The sequence below is a fragment of the Arachis hypogaea genome, chromosome 1, assembly GCF_003086295.3.
Source record: "Arachis hypogaea cultivar Tifrunner chromosome 1, arahy.Tifrunner.gnm2.J5K5, whole genome shotgun sequence".
In the NCBI taxonomy this organism is placed as follows: domain Eukaryota; kingdom Viridiplantae; phylum Streptophyta; class Magnoliopsida; order Fabales; family Fabaceae; genus Arachis; species Arachis hypogaea.
Window position 1 is genome coordinate 100,700,253 of NC_092036.1, and position 20,136 is coordinate 100,720,388.

The 20,136-nt window shown below is 32.1% G+C and overlaps 1 long non-coding RNA gene across 1 annotated transcript; it reads right to left on the minus strand.

Annotated features, from left to right (window-relative positions):
- Window positions 1–15,477: 15,477 nt before the first annotated feature.
- Window positions 15,478–19,944, minus strand: LOC140174818 (uncharacterized). The gene is made up of 3 exons (XR_011864708.1): window positions 19,440–19,944; window positions 17,293–17,670; window positions 15,478–15,925 (listed from the first exon to the last, which is right to left on the minus strand). It is a non-coding gene; the product is annotated as an uncharacterized lncRNA (long non-coding RNA).
- Between the last annotated feature and the right edge of the window lie 192 nt (window positions 19,945–20,136).

Below are 20,136 nucleotides of genomic sequence, written 5' to 3' on the forward strand. Positions count from 1 at the left end.
TTATTTTAATAAATATATAATAATTATATTAAAAAATCAAATTTTATACAATAATTAAGAAAATACACATGTTAGATAAACAACTATTATTATTGTTTTATTATTTAACAATTATCAGATCCTATTTCCTCATTTTAAGGTATACCTCACTTGAAATTAACTCTGCTAGATATTGCTAATACTACTCTTGGATTATGAGGCTAATTTCTTTACATAAGGGATCTTTTTTAGTTAATTCTAAATTATTGAGAACTTTTGGAATTTTACTAGAATATAAAGACAAATTATAAAATTAAAAATTATTGGATAAAATTTTTATTTTTAAAATTAAAATAAAAAAATATTAGATGAGATTTTTGTTTTTTTTTTAATTAAAATAAAAAATTTGATAAAATTTTTAATTAAATTAAAAATCGCTACGTAAAATTTCTGTATTGTACAGAATACTCGTAAAAAAAAACACGACATTTTCTCGTATTAAGTATTAACAACACCATATCTATCATCGTAAAAAAATATATATATTTGACTGATAGCATATTAAGTAAACAATATATTGAACCTTAGGATTCTTGGATTTCATACCATGAAAAATATTAGGTTAAAGATTTAAACAAAATACTATTTATATACTAAAATTTAGTTATTATATATTTATGTATAAATATATATTTTTTATATTTACATAACATGATTATTAAATAAATGGACATAAATTTTGATCAATGTACATTGGCTTTTTATGAACAAAATGATGTTTCTGAAACCTATTTTAATTATACATATTTATTATATTCTATACGGATGTTTAATGACTAGCTCTCATTTGTAACATAGATAATTTTTTTTAAGACGAAAATAATGATAAATTTTTTTAATATTTGACTTACATTTGAGTTAACAGTAATCAACACTTGGTTTTGTTTATTAGATGTACAAAATTTTTCAAAAAAAAAAAAAAGCAAAGAGAAAAATGATAAGATAATTATTTCACTAGGATAATATTATGTTACTATCACGATAAAGGAGATAGAGATATTAACATGAATCATGTTTATAAAAAGGGAATAAAAAATTAAATTATATGAATCATATCTCTTTTTTGGCTGGTGTCCTATTAATCATATAACTTAGGATGATTTTTATATTTTCATAATTAAAAAATAAAACACAAAAAAAACGAGTGGAAAACGCGTACATATATATGATCCCATTTTGTTAATGGAAATAGACAGTGTCTAATAAAAGCATGGCCGGCCTTGGTTTGTTCAAATTTTTAGGTCTCGCATATCCTGAGCCATTCATTCATTATTTCCGTTATTAAATAATTAGGTTTTGTTTAGTGGAGGCAAGTTGTGACTTATTTGCTAATCCTAGTATAAGCTAATTGGCATATCATCTGATGAAGACATATTAAATCACACAAATGAAGAAAATTAGACAAAAACGCACCTGCCCTTGTCCCCTTTAGAGCACTAGTTTGATTTTTATGTAAACCGATAAACAAGGATTAGACATAAAATTGACTTGGGTTAGTGGTTATGTTAATGAGTTTAATAACATTAAACCCAAACACGAAAAGCCTTTGTCTTTTCTTTTGGGGGGACATGGAACATATATAATATAGCACTATGAAATTTTAACATGGGATTTCATTTTCCTGACATGTCATAGTTGTGTCAGAGCATATAAAGGACAAAGGAAAATTTATTGCAATTTCATAGGCACTACCGAGTCCATGTCTAAAACTAGACTAAGATCCACTTAGAGCTAAAATGCAAAGAGAAATACATGACCATATATGGGGGAGGTTTTGATTGCATGCTGTACTATAAATGTTACATCACAAGGCCAATTGCTTGTGAAAACGTAGGCCTAGTAATCCTGATTTTTTGGTTTCATAGAAGCTGGTTTTGTGGGGTGGTTTAATTGGTTCCTATGGGCTATTATAATACCGCTGTGGCAGAATGGATAGTATTGCTAATGAAAATTTTTAGGCCATGATGCCACTGCCACCAATGTCACAATACAATAAGAGGCATGAAGCAATGCATGCCAGGTCCCCACATGCTTGTACGCGTGCACTACTACTATACTTGGGTGGATTTGGATCCTCTACGATTCGTTTTTTTTTTTTAAATACCGTGTCTCTATTAATTTAACCTGGAAAAAACATAATATTACTTAATTAAGGTGAAATATTAATTAATTCAATGTTTATAAATTGGAGGAGGTGTATTTTCTTTTTATCTGAATTGCAGACACGTATCCCACTCAATTAGTTTGGAAGGGTTGTCTCTGCAACTCATCATGTATGTAATCTGGGATGTGGCTATAGAATAATACTGCACACGTGCTCATCAAATATATAATGTGTGTCACATGTGATAGGAATCTATATGTATAAAATGTTTGATACCTCGACTATGATTACTGATTGTAAAATATTGTAGTATGCTTATATTTTGGTAACTCGGATCGGGTCAATAATGGCAAACCAAGGCGAAAATCAGAAGAAAATTTCCTCCAAACGACATTGAACTTCAACTTGGCCATATTGTGAAACAGTAACGTTATGGAGATAAAAATCTAAAATTATTTTATTTAATTTAATATTTATAATTTTATATATATATAATATTTAAAATTATATATTTATTATATTTAATATTATATATTTATTTTAGGGGTAATTAATAAATATAATAAAAATAATAAATATAAAAGAATTAATTACCAATTTAATATCCAAAAGATTAGGCGCTGACAAAAAATATCTTAAAATATATTATCGATAAAAAGTCTTTAGTCTATTTGAAAAATTTTAATGGTATAAAATTGAATTAAATTTTAGTATTTGGAATGAATTATTAAAACTATAAAATTGAATTAAATTCAAGTGTTTAAAATGTTTATAAAATAAATTAAAGTTTTGTAATAGACAACTTTATCTTTTATTAATATAACATCATGATGAGTTTGAAAAATTTTAAATTAATATGATGATTAAACATTATTAAAAATGATTAATTACAAAATTGTTAACTTAATTTTATTGTAATTATAAATTGGTTGTTTAACAATTTTGTTTTGTGCAGATTTTATTATTGGGCCGAAAATTACACAAGCCCAATGTGATGATAATATTCAGCCTTCTGCAAAAATTCAAAATGATATGTGGCTGTAATATTTATTTGGTTAGCAAGATAATTGGGCCAGAAAATTATTGAGCAAGCCTAAAAGCAATGCTCCTATTTGACCCAACGATGGGTTGGTCCGAATTCGAAAGGAAGAAGAATGGAGTGGAGCATGTTTGGTTCGGTTACCCACTCTCTTCCTTGATGGAATTCAAAATTCATTTAACTTGATTTAATTGCATGCATTGGTAATAGGAAAGAGAAAATTAAAATTGATTTGATTGCTTTTATTGCCTCACACGTTACTATGCATAGGGGATGGGTAATGAATTTTAATTTATTTTAATTGATTTTAATTTCACTCATTACTTCCAAAGTTTTCTCTTTCTTCTCTTTCTTCTCTCTCTATGTTTCGGTCAGTTTATCTGTCAGGAAAGAAGAAGATGCAAGCTATCAGAGGAAAAAGGAAAAGAAGCTATGAAGAAGCAAGCGGCCAAGGTGATGATGGCCCGTGTAAAAAGAATATCTACAGTATAGCGTGGCTGAGATCTTTTCCACTAAAGATAAGAAGTGGAGAAGAAGCTTCAAGATCTCTATACCTAAAGTGGTAGCAATCCGATTCGGCCAAAGAAGAAGATCTCTGAGGTGAAACTCCTTTCTACTTTTGTTCATCTGTCACATAAGGTAGCTACTGTAGCTACGTAGAGGATGAAGCAAAAATGGAACAGATGGAGCTGTCAAGGATCAAGGGTTCATTAAGGATCAGAAATCCTTCTTGGGGACCAAGTCAAGATAGAAGGCTCAGATTGATGAAGTTTGATGAGAAGGGATGAGAGAGAAGTGATTGCATGTTGGCTTTGCTTTCGGTTTCCTCTCTCTTCTCTCTATCCGAACCGATTTTGATTATTAAAGAAGAATAAGTTGGTTCGGTTGAACCGTTTCAACCTTGGAAGCTTTCCCTTCTATAATAAGGGTGAACGGCCAAGGCTTGAGACAAGGAGAGAAAATACAGAGTTCTCATAGCTACCTAAACTAACAGAAGTTCTTCTCCTTCAATGTGTTTTATTTTGTATTTTCTTTAGTTTTGTCTGTCTGAGTCTCATGGTGAAAAAGGCAAACAGTGTGAGGTTTGTAAGAAAAAGCCAATGAGAGGAAAAAGGCAGAGTATACAAAATTAAAAAAAAGCCATAGGTGTTTTAGAGGTCCTTTGTACATCTATGTGTTGTGTATCATAATTCTGTGGGAATCCCCTTGCAAGTTGGGTTAGCACTTAGCAGTTGAAAGCTTGGTAGGTGACCAAGTCAAGTTCAGGATTGGGGATAGATTCTGGAATTGTCCCAGATAGGAAGGATAGTTCCTAGGGAAGAATTGGTGTATGTAATGAGGTTTGATTATAGTGAAATTCCGTCACTGTTGTGATGGAGACTGGGCGTAAGCTGCATTGCACTTAGCAGTTGAACCAGATACATCTTGGTGTAATTCTCTCTTTCTCTTCTACTCCATTACTTTTTCTGTTGCTTAGGAGACAAAATTGAAAAGGAAAAGTATAGGTAGACAATAAAAATACTAAATAATATGAACAATAGATATATCAGATGTTCATTTTATTAGGTGTATGGATGGTTATTTTAATATTAAAATTTAGATGGATAATTTAGAAGTATAGTGTGTTTTTATTTGATTGGTGGTTGTTCATGTTGTTCAAGATGATTATTGTTTACCTAGAACTCCCCAATTGAAAAATATCTCTTCACCAGTCACGAGACAAAATGAAAATATCTCTAGACCAATGACAAGACAAAAAACAGAAATATCTCCTAAAGCTTTCTTAAAAGGGCAGAAAGTGTTCTCAGTAGAAAAAGGGATTAAGATTCAACCTCTCATTCTCTTAGCCACTGATAACCATCACATCATATTTAAATAATAAATATATTTATTTATTAAATTATATAAAATAATAAAAAATTATATTTTTAGCTAAAATTTTTTCAACTAAAATTTATTTACCTCTTTGAAAAAAACAAAAATTAGATTAATCTAAAATATTAAATTTAAAAAACATTATTATTAATTAAAACAATTAAATAGCTCTTCATGGTTAATTTCAATGACAAAACTTTCAACAAAATATAAACATGAATTATCGAAAACTAACTTGTTAATTAGTTTAATGACATAATAAATAAAAAATTAGTTATCAATGGTAAATTATAGCAACTAATTCATGTTATTAAAATAGAATAAAATTGTGCTATTTTTTGCTAGTATCATAACTTCACTTAAAATGTTTTGGTAAACACATAAAATCTATACATGTGGATATTTTTTTAGATCTACATAGTAGACCTTTCAAAAAATATATATATTATATTAAATGAGTTGAAAAAAATAGAAAAAAAGGAATGAAGATGGTGAGAGAAGAGACAATGTATATTGAAATGTGGGAAGTATTGAGAGAAAGTGAGTGAGAAAAATTAAGAAAAAATAATTAGATTATAAGGACATTCTAGACATTTTAAGTTTTAAGTGAAATTCCAATGGAATGGAATTCCAAATCGAACCTATTTAGGTTGAAATTAATTTTAAAAGAAAATAATAAAATTGAATTGAATTTCATCTAAACTAATTTAATTATTTTTGTTTTAAACACTAGAATTAAATTTTAAAAAATTTTCAAATATCCCGACAAAAGTAATATCAATTGCTCCCATTTTTTAAAATTTTTAATGGTATAGAATTGAATTGAATTCTAGTATTTAGAATATTTATCAAATAAATTAAAGTTTTATAATAGACAACTTTATATTTTATTAATATTGTAACACCCCAATTATCCTATATATATATATATATATATATATATATATATATATATATATATAAGCTAATCTAGAAGCCTGATGAAAGATATAGCTCAAACATAGGATTTAAAAGCGCAAAGTGAACCAACGAAGTGTTCAACTTAAAACATAAGAAACAGATGTGATATAAACAAAGATAATAGTATAATAGTGTAATATCATAAGAAACTAGTCATGGCTCGCGGAATTTAAGCCGGCTAGGCAAGCATACAGACAAGAGGAAACTGAAATGTTAAATGGCTTATACAAGATTTGTTCTCTCTCAAATACATGCCTCTAGGCCAAAACAAAAATACAAAAGCGAGAGACAACTACAAAACAAACCAAAAAGTCTCCAAAAAGTATCCGGATCCTCCACTTCTGTCACCAACCAAACAACTCACCGAGGTGGGTTGTGACCTGCATCTGAAAAACAACAACAAAGTATGGAATGAGAACCGCAGGTTCTCAGTATGGTAACAGTGCCCAATGATGTAAAATATAAGACCCCGGGATGCCGAAGGTAATCCTAGAACTTCACATCACATACGGATATTCAAGCTTAGAACAAAATAAATAAAAGAACTTAAACCATAAAACAGGGTTATCTAATCTTAGGGGAATTCTAACTAAACTAGTCACACCGTTGTATCCCACAACCCTCACCAACCTACCCTCCGTGCGATCCCTTCGCCACCGCCTACCTAACCTCCTCATCACCAGACAATCACAATAAGTGCAGGCAAGTAAAACACAGATAATATTCATATACAACAAGTAATTCAAGAAGCAAGTAAGCATGTTATACAATTAGGCAAATTCAAGTAAGCAAAGTAAGCAAGCAGATAAAAGATGCACATGATGAATGTCTGCCCTATTGGCTGTGATATCACATGTCGGTTATTGTGCCAAATCGACAGCGAGTCCGGTCGACAACTCTCGGATTAGTCTCTCTATTGCGCACAAGGAGAAAAATTCCGAGGAAGAGTACCCTACCACATTCTCCTTTCAGAGGAAAATATTTCGAGGGAGCGTGCCCTACCACCATCCGCTGGTTGTCACATGATTCCGTGGGTTAGTGCCCTACCACTATGCAATCAGAGAGAAACCCATGTACAGGAGGAAAATTTCGAGGGAGCGTGCCCTACCACCTTCTCCTTTTATAGGAAAATATTCCGAGGGAGCGTGCCCTACCACCTTCCTCTAGAGCAATCGGTATGAGTGAGAAGCTCAACTTCAAGCCTCACATCCGAACATAGGCGGGATACTACCACAGCCCCTACGATGGATAGCAATGCAAATTATAATTACATTTTCAATCTTAGAGGCCACTCCTCCAAACACTCTTCCACTCATACTCATCACAACCACCATCCAGTCATAAGTTCCTTTCTGAACTCCTTAACTTATCAATTTCTCAATTCACTATCAGTACTCGCCAAGTTCACTACTCTTCCTTCTCTCTCAACCAAACTCATTCTCGAAACACTAGAAACCTAGACCTCCGTTTGCTAACTTTTTATAATAAACATCAACTAAAGCCCTTATCTTATTTTCCATATTTCCATACTTAAAATTTGGCCCAAAAGCCTTAAAATGGTGTTATAGAAGCTTACAACCTTGTTGGAAAGGTGAAATAGTTGAAAACAAAGTTTAAATTTGTGAAATAGGGCGTGTGCGTCCGCACGCCCAGGAAGATTTTGAAAGTGTGCGTACGCACAGGGGTGTGCATATGCACAGGTACTAAAATTCATAAAGTCTGTTCACTCGCACAAGCTGTGCGAGCGCCCCCAACAGACGACCCTTCTCGACTTGTGCGTGCGCACAGGACTGCGCGTCCGCACAGGTCGTAATTCTTCATTGATGTGCGCACGTGCGCAAGCCATGCCAGCACTCAAAATAGTAAGCCTTCCCTTGCGTGTGTGTACGCATAGGTCTGTGCGTCCGCACAGGTCTAACTTTTCGCAGGGTTCTACGTGCGCACATATTAGAAAATCCTAAAATTCTGCAACTTTGCAGAATTTTAGATTTTTAACACCAACTTTGAATGATCATAACTCCTTCTACAAAAATCCATTTTCCTCAAACTTTATATCATTTTAGAACTTTTAAAATCATCTTTAATTTAAAACAAATTCCAATCAATTTTGAAAATCGAGACAAAAGTTATGATCAAATAAAGTTCACCAAAAATCCACTTTTACCCAAAAACCACATAACCTCAATTTTCCAATTTTCACAACCAAAACAATCCAAAACCTACTCAAACATCACAAAATACTACTGCACACCACATTCTAACATTCCATCACAATTCTATCACCTCTACACCTAATTCACTTAACATTCTCTCCATATACCAATACAAAACCATAATCCTCAATCAAAATTCTCAATCATGAACAATTTATACAATTCCTACATTAAGGATCCATATATCACTACTAAATCATAATTGCCAATCCAATCGTGAAGCTACACCCATAATCACCACCAACCCTCAACAACCTCAACAATTAAAACCTTTACTCTCATCGACAATAATTCATACATTCATCATCAACCTTCATAACCATTAAATGCCAATAATCAACAACATATATCCTCACACATTATAATCATCAATATCCTTCATTCCAAACCACCACAATATTTTACATTAACTCATTACCTTAAATTCTAATAATCCTCATTATTAACCAATATAATTAATCACCATGAATACTCATCAATACCAATAATCTTCGACAATCATCATCAACCACACTAATCCAATACAACCAATAATTAGTACCAATTCATATTCATACACCAATAACATTCAATCCTATCTTAGGGTCAACTAGTCTAAGTGTCCATGAACATTACATATTACATAAAGGAAGCCGAAATCATACCTTGGCTGATTCCTAAATGCACTAAACACCAAAACAAAGCCACCAATCTTGATCCAAAGCCTCAACCAACTCCAACAAACACCAAGGCTCAAACTAACAACACATATATCACCAAAAATCAAAACCTAAGATACACAAAATAACTAAATACAAGGGTTTAGTGGAACTTTATCTTATCCAATGAGATTAGAGATAAAATTTAATATTTATCTGCTACTAGAGATCACCTAAATAACCAAAACTACAAAATCTACTAAAAAAATATACATAGAAATGTGCAGAACCGAGGGCTGGAAAATGGGATGTGTAGAGGGAAATCTTACCAGATTTCTTTAAATAGAAACGTAGAGCTCAACAAGAGTTTCTCGTGGCCGCAAACGGCTCGTCAATAGGAGCTCTGGATCAAAAGTTATGGCTTCCGAAAGGTGAAGGTGAAAAGAGCAGTCTCTCTTCTTCCTCTCCTCTCAAAACCGCGCCTCTCCTCTCTCTTAGGGCGGGAAAATGAGCTCAAAACTCATTAAATGAGCTTATATATGTTGGGTTTTGGGCCCGATTTGGGTCTAATCCAACCCGTTAGCGTTTTTGGTCCATTTGACCCACTTTGGCCTAAACCTTTAAGATTAGTATCCGGTTTTCAATTCCAAAATTATATTTGTCCTTTCAAAATAATAAATCACTTTTCAAAATATTATTTTTTAAAATACATGGTACTGGATAGACTAAAGCCGGTACTGCCAGCTTAAGCGCCAGTACGCACTTTTACAAAAATTTTTCAAAAGAAATACATTTTTCTAACTCAGAAAAATTCACTGAAATCGAATTTCACATTTATAATTTCAAATTAAAACTTCTAATTTTTTAATCTATTTCGCGCACTAAAATTATTTTATTAAAACGGTTTTACGTGAAAACGCGGGTTCTTACAAATATAACATCATATTTAAATAATAAATATATTTATTTATTAAATTATATAAAAATTATATAAAATAATAAAAAATTATATTATTAACTAAAATTTGTTCAACTAAAATTTGTTCAGCTCTTTAAAAAAACAAAAATTAGATTAATCTAAAATATTAAATTTAAAAAATATTATTATTAATTAAAACAATTAAATAATTTTTCATGGTTAATTCTAACGACAATCTACAAAAAAATGAACTATCAAGAACCAACTTGTTAAGTAGTCTAATGACGTAATAAATAAAAAAATTAGTTATTAATGGTAAATTATAGCAACTAATTCATATTATTAAAATAGAACAAAATTGTGCTACTTTTTGCTAGTATCATGATTGATACAACTTTACTTGAAATGTTTAGACATATTGACAAACGCTTGTATCATAAATCTAAGTTAAACACATAAAATCTATAGGTGTGGATAATTTTTTTGGATCTATATAGTAGACCTTTTAAAAAAGGGATATATATTATATTAAGTGAGTTGAAGAAAAGGGAAGGAAAAGAATGAAGGTGGTGAGAGAAGAGACAATGTGTATTGAAATGTGAAAGGCATATTGAGAAAAAATGAGTGAGAAAAGTTAAGAAAAAATAATTAGATTATAAAGATATTTTAGATATTTTAAATTTTAAGTGAAATTTCAATGTAGTAGAATTTCAAAACGAACCTATTTGAGTTGAAATTAATTTTTAAAAAAATTGAATTGAATTCTATCTAAACTAATTCAATTATTTTTATTTCAAATACCGAAATTAAATTTTAAAAAGTTTACAAACATCCTGATAAAAGTGACCAACTGCTCCCATTGTTGTTAATGGAAAAGGTTAAAGTAACAAACAGAATGATAATATGAAAAATGCAAATATAAAATTATATTAAATTTTATATAAGGTGAATTCTATCATACTCTCTCTCAAATAAAGAGTAAATTACTTGTTGTGATATATATATTAAAAGTGATTCACTAGATAAGTTTTATGAAGTGAAAGAGATCTTTACGAATGCAATTGATGCACTTGAAGGTAGAGGAGAACTTATGGTCCGTGATGATAGAAGTCATAAAAATATTTGAAAAGATTCTTCAGATCCTCAAATCATAAACACAGTTAAAGATATTGTTATTGATGATGTCAAATACAAGTTTTAAAAGATGGTAGATTCGGATCCTCATGAGATTAAAGACATTGTTGTCAATGAGGTGGAGATCAAGTCGAATTCAATTACAGACAATAGGATTTACAAGATGAGGTGACAATTATGCACAAAAATTTAATCACTTTCATAGGACAAAAGTTTTGCAAATAGTGAACTCCGAGGATGTTATCACCATACAGAAGAGGGTGGAGGAGGCGCAATGGGTGTACGCTGAGGTTGGGAAGGAGTTGCGTCTATATAGCAGAGATTCTTCTTCGGTAGCACAAATGTTTCCACATGTAACGAACTGAATACGTACTTGCACCTTGTTGATGGATTTATGAGTTCACCGCAAAGAGATTTTTTCAACAGTGACAACTATCACCACCACCATAGACTGGTGGTGTTAAACTAAATTTAAATAATCACAAGAGAGAAAAAAAAGCAGAGAACATATATCTAATTATTATGATTAACATTCAATTTAATTATAAATATAAGCACTATATATATCATAAAAGATAATTTACCTTTTATTTTAGAGAGGACATAATAGCATTTACTTTTATATAATTCTAAAATTATTTTTTAATTTTTTTTATAATTTAAACAAAACATTAAACCATATCATTGTTAGTCTAGATTTTTTTTCTTCATTCTCAAATCCTCTTCTTATCTTTCTTTTGTTTTCTCCGTGGTGATTACAGCAACTCAAATGACAGCAAAAATCATCACCATTCCTAATTCTTTTTGTGCTATCTACTTTTTAATGTTTCCATCGTCGGCGAATTCTTTCTTCCTCTTCTTCAATAATTTTTTTTCTATTTTCTCAACTATCTCACTACTGCATGTTTTTTTCTTTTCTTCTTAGCATTCCATTCTTTTATTCTTTCTGTCTCTTTTTTTTATATTCAGATTTATTTTTTATTTTTATTTTTTAAATTTTATATTGTTATTATTGAATTGTGTGAATATTATTATCGTTGATGATGAATGTAATTGAATGGTGTGAGTGACCGATTATTGAGGAGAGTACTTAGAGTGAGGTGAGAAAGAAAAAATTGAGAAAAATAAAAAAGAGATAAAAAGAGAGGTAAAGATAATTAGGGAATGAAATTAGTGGTGGAGGTGTGGAAGGTGTTGGTATTAGAGCAAAAGAAGATGGACCGAAGATGGTGATTTAGTATCACGTTATATGCTTTGTTAATCAGTTGATCGTTTTTTGTTAATAAAAATGAAAAAAATTAACGTCTGATTATTTTTATTAAAATTTAAAATATTTTTAAAAATTATTTTGTTATTAATATTTTATTAATATTTTATTTTGTTAATATTTAATTTTTTTAAATACTAATTTAATAGTTATCTCGAATATAAAATAAGTTAATCTTAAACTGATTTGAGTTAATTTTTATTGACTTTATGCAAGTCTTATGCAATATTTTATGATTTGAATTAAAACATGCTTATTTATTGATTTAGCAGTTAATACATGCATAAGATACGAGACAAGTTCCAAAATTCAACGGCATTGTAGTACTTAGTATAAGAAAAGGGAAAGTATGAAGAGACAATAATTTTATTATACAATATATACAATAGGGTTTAATTGAAATTAAAATTAAATTATGAGTAATTATTTAATTTTAAATAATTTTTAATTTAAAATTTAAAAGAAATAAAAATTTTGGTCAGTTATCTAAATCCACCCAAAAACTGCTTCCCTCTTCTTCTTCGTTGTTATCTTCTAACTCTAATTTATTGGCACCGTTTACCCAATAACCCTCTTTTCCCCAAAACCGCCACCGTCAACCATTGTTGGCCCCCGTAGCCCCCTCTCCTGCGCGTCTGTCTCTCCCGCACCGGCAGAAAAAGTAGCAGAGGGCCCCATTCATTCCCGTCGCACGTCTCTCTCTCTCAGTCGCCGGTAGCCATCAACGCGGAAGGCAGGTCTTTTCCTTGTCCCCAATTCTTTCTATTTTATTTATTTCATTGCGTTTAATTCTTGTTTCTGAATATAGATTAGACTTAGTACTAGTTAATATCTGTTGCTAGATTCAATGTGTTTACTGGCTGAATTTTATGGATTGATTGCTGCTTCCATTGAACTGAATGCTCACATGATGCACACCATATGCTCCATGAAATGCATAAATGAAATCTTTTTATTTAATTCTTATGTATGGCCAGCATTTGACTTAAATTCTATTCTCATAAGGCATTAGAATTTACAATTGTGTAGTTTTATGTGATTTCTAATGATGTTTGAGCTTGAATTTTGTTATATACTTGTTTGTGATTTTTTATCAAAATACCAATTTGGTTAAAAATTCAGATGTTATCAATTGTTTGGTATATTTTTAAGAAGTGCATACCATGTTTTATTGAGTGATTTGAATGAAATGGTTTATTCATGTTGGTTTTGAATATAAATGATCACATGCATCATCACTCGTTCTTTGAAGCTTTTGAGCAATTAAAATTGGTTTCATCAATATTATTGCTTTTTGAACAAATGGTTGTGTTTATGTGATTATTTTATACTCTTAGACATGAATAAGTGGGCTTCTTTATTATTGCCTTGATTATTGTCTTTGTGCTAATTTTGATTAACTCTTACAAATTCAATATACACAATTGCAATAACCAAGCTTTCCAGCCTCAATTCACTCTAAACTGCTTTAGTCTAAGTTGTTTGCGCGTTAATTGTATTTATTCCTTTATTAGTTACTTAGGCTCCTTAATTGTGGAAAACTTCACTTTCTTTTGAGCATATTACACATTTTCAAACTGTTTTCCTCAACATTTTACATATTAGGTTTGTCTTCATATTATCACTCCGCGAAAGTTCTTTAATGGAGTCCAATTTAGTTGAACCGTTGTGTCGTGTTCAATCTTTCGACGGCAATTAGAATTCATCACATGCACATGAACACATAGCAAACCATGATGTCGTCGAGGGTGAGAAATTTAATATGGTGAGCAACATTCGTTGAATGCATTGATAATGAATGGTTATTTTCATGTGAATTAGATGTTCATGCTCAATGCAAATGGCGTGCTTATTTTTATGTTTAATGCTTACCCAAATGCATCATAACATTCATGATTCAACCAAATTTATGAAGGTTTTATGTTCATGGTATGCTTTTATATATGAGGAACTTGCATGTGTTAATTAAGTATGGCATATTAATATGACGCTGGATGAAACTAGGTCTTTCTTGGACTAACTTTTATTGGTATATGAATTTATATGACTTAATGTAAATTGCATGTATAAACATGAGATTGTTGAATATGAAAAATAGCGAATGTTATTATAATCATTAAGATTTAATTTGATAATAAAAATTAAATAGTCAAGAGTTAGTTATTAATGGATGGGCGACTTAATATGCTTTCTGCATGTTCAGTTTAGAATATACATATGATCACACATGATAAACACTAAATGAATAAAAAAACAACTCTAGTCACCATTGGCTCTGAAACCGATGTCTGCACTATGTGCTTAGTAGTTGTATCTACTACATGTTCATGTATGTGATGTATAGTGACATTGTTTGTGCTGGTTTGTGAGGTTTCTTTTTTGGTCTATGTGCTTGGTAGAATGATTGACTTGATTTCTTTTTTTGGTCGCATTGTTTGTGCTGGTTAGTGAGGTTTCAAGCAAATGACATATACTAAGGATTTATCTTATCATTTTTTTGGAATTGTAGGCCATGCAACTATCAGACGTTATTGAGGTTGGAAGTGAAGAGATGGATCTTGGTTACAAAGTTTAGAATCTAGAGGTCGGTGCTCATGTTGGCCGCAATGAGCCCCACCAATTTGATGGGTTCATGTCTTTGTTAAGCTCATTCGACAATAGTTATTAGTTTCTGTTGGACATGACTTTTAGTACGTATTTCATGTATTAGATACCATAGACGAAAACGGTTATCTGGTCCAGAAAGAGTGGGTTTATTTTAAAAAAAAAATTGGATGTTCGTTTCTAAATATTAATGATGTTCACCGTTATTGTAACCATCCGGATGGTTAATTTATTAGACAAGATGGATGTTCATTCTGATTATATGATCCCACTTATTGATTACATGATTATCCCTACTCACAAATGTTGGATGTTCATCTTTGCATATAACTGGATGTTCAGACCGTGGTCACTATAGCGTCTGTTCAGGACGTTTCATGAAATCTTGGCTCAATGTCAAAATTCAAGAACTCAATGCTTAACAAATTCAAGTCATTTGAATTTGGAAAAGTAAACATAAATCTCTGGATAAAGATAGGATGTTCGTTATAGTAAAAATCTGGATGGTTACTTTCGATGGAAAAATGGGTGTTCACTTTCGCTGTAACATCTGTTCAGAATGCTTCATGAACACTTGACTCAAGTTCAAATTTCAATAACTCAATGCTTAACAATTTCAAGTTGTTCTACTTTGGAAAACTAAAGATAAATCCCTGAATGAAGACATAGATAGACGGATGTTCGGTTTAGCTAGAATATGAATGTTTCCTTTCACAGAGAAAATAGATGTTTACTTTCATGCATTTTTTAGAATGTCGTGCCTGAGTGAATGAAGACCAACATATTCACAAAATTACAAAAGTTAAAAGAGGTTCTACAGTTACGTCCTCCTAGTTTCACATAAATAAATTCCCAAGACTAGAACCAATGTATAAGCAAAACAAGCTTATCAAAAGTTACACTCTAGTATGAGTATGCTATTTTTTTCTGCCCTTGACCTTTTTCACAGGTGGTAATCCTTCAGCCCATCGCGTCAACGTCCTCGTGCTAGGTGCTGTGAGTATGCTAACACCTGATCACGCAATTGGTCCTCTGTATGTATGGGCGACGCCGTAAACATTTTCATACCTTTTTACCCACCTGATTCTTCGTATCGATTGCAGAAGTCCGGACGGATGTCACGCTGCTGACACCTGCAATCCATTGCAATATGTTTTCAATTTAATAATCCAGAAACAAGATAGATAACAGGACAAGGTAAAATTTAAAAAATCCAGTCAATATTGGGTACCGAATCCATATTCCTTACAACAATATGGCAGCCTGATTAATTGATGTTTACAGCCAGCAATAGTGTTCTGAATATATTTTAAATTAGCCACTAATTTCAGTAAAAATTGGTTATTTCTAACTCAGATCAGAACCAGGGTTGCGCATCATACAAGGGTGTGTTGACTTAACAAAATCAACCAAAAAAAAGATTAAAACAAAAAACCAATCAAACATCAACCGATTCAATGAAGCCTTCAATCTAATAACATCAAACTGCCATTCACGATCATCAAAATCAATCCTTCAATTGTCCCTATAGTAAGCACATCGAATTAAGAGGAAAACTATATTCAAGGAACAGCGACGCGAATAGATACTAATTTAGCCACCAATTTCAGTTAAAATTGGTTCTTAGTAACTCAAATCAGAACCCAGTTTTTCCGTCATACATACATATATTTACCCAAAAAACAAGAAAACACATAAGGACATAAAAAATATAAAAAAAAAATCAGACATCAACCAAATCAATTCTCCATTTGCCCATACAATACGCCTCTTTAATTAAAAGAAAAACCATAATCAAGCAAGCACTCAATCGACAATGAAAACCAACCATCCGAACGCTTACTCAATTAGGCCACCCATTAAACCGGTAAAAATATCTATCATAAAGACCAACCTTCCAATACGTGTATAACACCCCTAAACATAAAGGATTCCATCAGCATTAGTTCAATTGGTCCAATAGACAGGGTGAATCAGTTACCAACATAACAATCATTAATGTCAAATATTCTAACTCGATCCAACAAAATGGCAGCCCCATAAATCAATGTTCACAGCCAGAAACAGCAACGTGAATAGATATTAAATTAGCCACCAATTTCAGTTAAAATTAGTATTTGGTATCTCATATCAGGAGCCAATTTTCGTATCATACATGCATTAGTTTACTTAAAAAAAAAAACAAACCGTGTAAGAATGAAAAAATAACCGATTCAATCCTCCAGTTGACCATATAGTAAGCATATTTAAATAAAAGGAAAATTATAATCAAACATGGATACATGCGACTGTGAAAACCAACCATCTGATTACCTAGTAAAGTATCTATCCAATTAAAGGGGCAAAAAATATCTATCATGAACAGCAAACATCCAAGCAACAGCTAATTTCTAATGATTTCTTAGTACGTATAATCACTCATATCAGAAGCAAAATCAGTCAATAGTACAACATGCAACAGCGATTACTATTCAATAAATGAACAACTCAACCCACTAACCTTGAATGGTTAGCCTACTGCCGGCGGTGATGTTCGTTGTGGTCCCAATGGATGATCGACAAGCAAGCGGGTAATCTTCCAGGATCGGATGCTTGGCTGCCACCAGTGCGACGGGTTTGCTGGAGTCGACGACTTCCGCGCGACGAGATGTGCAACAGAATAGGGTGAGGCTGATTGGTTCGGAGGGGTACCGCGCAGAGGCTGGGCTCCGGTGACGGGGAGATGGGTAACGGCAAGAGGTCGAGGGACTTGAGGGGAGCGATGAAGGACGCTCGCGAGGACGGGTCGCCTTCCGATGTTGCAGCTTCTAGCGCACGCGGTTCTCCGTTGATGGGCGTCTTTGCAGCGACTGGGAGGGTTTGGGGCAGGGGAGCCAAACTGTGGAAACCAATAGGATTGGGTAATTGGGGAAATTTTGAAATAGGATTAATTTGGGGGTGAGGTAAACTAAACAACCATTAGGAATTAGGGTTATTGAGGGTTAATTTATTCTTTTAGTTTAGGTGCAAACTCAGGTGCAATCGACTTCACATGAAGTTGATAGATGAGAGCGGTTAGATGATTTGACTGATTTGACTAAATTTTCATCTAACGGCTCTTAGACATCAACTTCACTTAAAGTCGACTGCATCTGAGTTTTCACCTTTAGTTTATTTAGGCCCAATAAACAGCTCATTGTAGTTATTGTATACAAACTCCATTATCTCTTTTAATAATTGAAGGAGTAAAGTGTAATCTTTTATTATTAATTTTATAAGTAGGACCATCAATAAATATGAAAGAGAAAACAATAAAAGATTAGAAATTACACTTTACATTCTCAAATTTTTTTTAACTATTAAGAAGATTCATTCCCCTTACTATAGCCCTTCATGTTTTAATTTACAATAAGGTAATACTTAAAAAACAAAAAAATACAATAAAAATTTGTTTTATTTAAATTATAGAGTTTTTTCTATTTTTTATTACTAAATAAAAAAACTACTAATATAAAAATATCCATAAAATTTACAAATATTGACAAAAATATCCATAAACTAAGGAAATTAACACTATACTCATGGAAGATAAGTTTCGTACGACAAAAATATTCAAATCCTAATTGTTTGTTGAATTTTTAATAAAATACCTAAACTACTCCCACCTTCAACCTCAACTCACTTTTCCAATCCTCCATAATTCAACCTGCACCTTTGAAATATTTGTCATAGAGTCCAAAACTACTACAACAGACGAGGCCGAAATCAATGGTGGTGGTGGTGACGGTGAAGACTTCGACCAATTGTTCTCCAAAAATGCCATGTCGATCGGTAGTTTTGGAGCAACAAAGGAGGGGATTCTTGTCACCATTACAGCCAGTAATGACAGTCCTGAATCAAGTACAATTGTGAATGATGCTCCATGGATGTTTATCGTATTAGCAAACACTATGGATTGACGAATAGTAATATCAGTAAAGTTTGGAAATGGTGCAAAATATGATGGTGAGTCTATTTACGAATCAAAACTATTCAAGAATGATTACAACTTTTGGAATTCAATGTTACTTCTGGTTCATCTTGATGGAACACTATGTAACAAAGGTCTATTAGAGAGTATGAAAGTGAAAGGGAAGATTGTGGTGTGTGTTACCGAGAAGAACACAATGAAGTATAAACAAGTACAAGCCATAAAAAGTGCCAGTCCTCACCACCATCATTGATTCCGACGTCATCTATTGTAGTAGTTTAGGAGTCCATAAAAAAGGTTTCAAAATTGCAGGTTGAGTTATGAAGGTTTGAAAAAATAAACTGAAGTTGAAGGTGGAACTAGTTTGAAAATTTTATTAAAAAGTTAATACATAATTAGGGTTTAAATACTTTTGTCGTTCGAAACTCGTCTTTCATAGGTATAATGTTAATTTTTTTAGTTTATGAGTACTTTCTCAGCGTTCATAAACTTCATGAGTGTTTTTGATAATTTTTTTTCAAGATATTTTTGTTTACAATATATGCTAATAAATATCTTCAGGCAATTAATATGCAAGAGATGAACTCAAGATCCAAAGTCTCTCTACAAGAATTATTTTGCATCAATAACAAAAGAGATTCTAATGTATGTTCTTACCATTATGTCATCATTTCAGTCTTATAAATAATAGTTCTTACCTCCCTCTTACATAGAGGCACATTGGAGCTTTGTTCATGGAGGAGACCAAATCGGACATCTTAGAACGACCTTGAAAGACCTATCTCGTCATCTTCATTATTGTTCCCGTCGGAGATTGCTGCACTGAGGAGCTTTTTCGTCGTCTTCGTCACTTACCTAACCGGAGCTTGCTGCATAGAGGAGCTTCCCGTAGTCTTTTTTGCTGGCCTCATTGGAGCATTTGTACAAAGAAGTTTGTCGTGGTCATCGTCGTTGGCTTTGTCAGAGTTTGCTGTATAGAAGAGCTCACCACGCCGTGCAGAGGACATCATCCGCAGCAATAAGGTGGCTTAATTCATGACTATGGACTAGGGAGTCTATTCAAACTTCAAAGTAATGGCAGCCAGGAAAGACACATGGCTAGCATTACATCCAATTTAAGAAGTGGATCGGGTGGTTCTTGGAGTCGGATTTGAGTTGTTGGGCGTAGCTCAAGTCCAAAAAAAAAACCCTTAGCTTTTGCTTATTAATTTTTTTTTGTGACTTGCATATTAATTTTGTAATAGTTATTACCTGTGTCCGAGATACTTCCATATCTACCAACCACACTTAAATTTCCTTAATTTTTCGTGTTTCATCTTATGAATGTTCCTCTTTGACCCCCCCCCCCCCTATACCAAAATTTGAATTTGTATGAGTTGTTTGCTGGATGTTAGC